Source organism: Empidonax traillii, unplaced genomic scaffold, assembly GCF_003031625.1.
Source record: "Empidonax traillii isolate 1590-97213 ecotype Southwest subspecies unplaced genomic scaffold, ASM303162v1 scaffold2406:size25033, whole genome shotgun sequence".
Classification (NCBI taxonomy): domain Eukaryota; kingdom Metazoa; phylum Chordata; class Aves; order Passeriformes; family Tyrannidae; genus Empidonax; species Empidonax traillii.
Window position 1 is genome coordinate 43 of NW_020957599.1, and position 1157 is coordinate 1199.

Consider the following 1157-nt stretch of genomic DNA (forward strand, 5'->3'; position numbering starts at 1 on the left):
AGATGGGGAATGGGGGATCCCCAGGGATTTTGGGGGCAGCAGGAGGGGCTGTGGGAGCCCCTTGCTGGGGGGTCGGGCTGGAGACCCCCCGGTGCTCCCGGGACCCCGGGCTGGAGAGTTGTCACCACCTTCTGCTGCCTGGGGGGGCTCTGGGGGGGACCTCGGCTCCCCTTGGGGCTCTTCTGCAGCCACAGAACCTGCAGGGACCTCCCCTGGGTGGGGCCTCCAGGGCTTCCAGGAGCTTTGGGATCATCCTGGGAGCCACTGGGACACACTGGGATCATCCTGGGAGCCACTGGGACACACTGGGATCATCCTAGGAGCCACTGGGACACATGGGGATCATCCTGAGATCAGACTGGGAACCACTGGGATCATCCTGAGATCGGACTGGGAGAGACTGGGCCACACTGGGATCACCCTCAGATTGTTCTGGGAGAGACTGGGCCACACTGGGATCCTGCTGGGAGTGTCTGTAACCATACTGGGGGTGACTGGGACCACACTGGGGGACAACTGGGACTATGCTGGGAAAGGCTGGGATCATATTGGGACTGCTTGGGACTAGACTAGGAGCACCTGGGTGCAACTGGGATCCCAGTGAGAGGAACAGGGAGACACTGGAACCATGCTGGGGGCAGCTGGGGTCATACTGGGATCACACTGGGAGCAGCTGGGGGAGACTGGGATCACACTGAGGGGGACTGGGATCATACTGGGAGTGACAAGGAGCAGGCTGGGGGCAATTGGGATCAGGTTCAAACCATGCTGGGGGCACTGAAACCACAACTGGGGCAACGGGGATCACACTTTGGGCTACTGGGAGCAACTCAGAGAAACTGGGATCATGCTGGAAGCAACTGGGAGTAACTGGGAAGGACTGGGTGCATCCTGCAGGTACCTGGGCCATCCTGGGACTGGCTGGAACCATACTGGGAATGACTGGGATCAACTGAGGAGCAACTGGGACCATGCCTGGGGCAACTGGGAGCAAGAGGAAGTAACTGGGTCTATACTGGGGGCAACTGGGTGTGACTGGGAACCTGCTGGGAGAGACTGGGATCATACCGGCAGTGACTGGGATTATGCTAAGGGCAAGTAGTTGCAACTGGGACCACACTGGGAGGAACAGGAAGCAAATGGGACCATGCTGGGGG

At 60.2% G+C, this 1157-nt stretch overlaps 1 long non-coding RNA gene across 1 annotated transcript in view; it reads right to left on the reverse strand.

Annotated features, from left to right (window-relative positions):
- Positions 1 to 301: 301 nt before the first annotated feature.
- The window catches only part of LOC114071896, a 16240-nt gene continuing 15384 nt past the window's right edge, over positions 302 to 1157 (reverse strand). Inside the window, exon 3 of the long non-coding RNA XR_003574107.1 lies at positions 302 to 316. This is a non-coding gene — a long non-coding RNA (uncharacterized LOC114071896). The remainder of the gene's footprint in view (positions 317 to 1157) is intronic.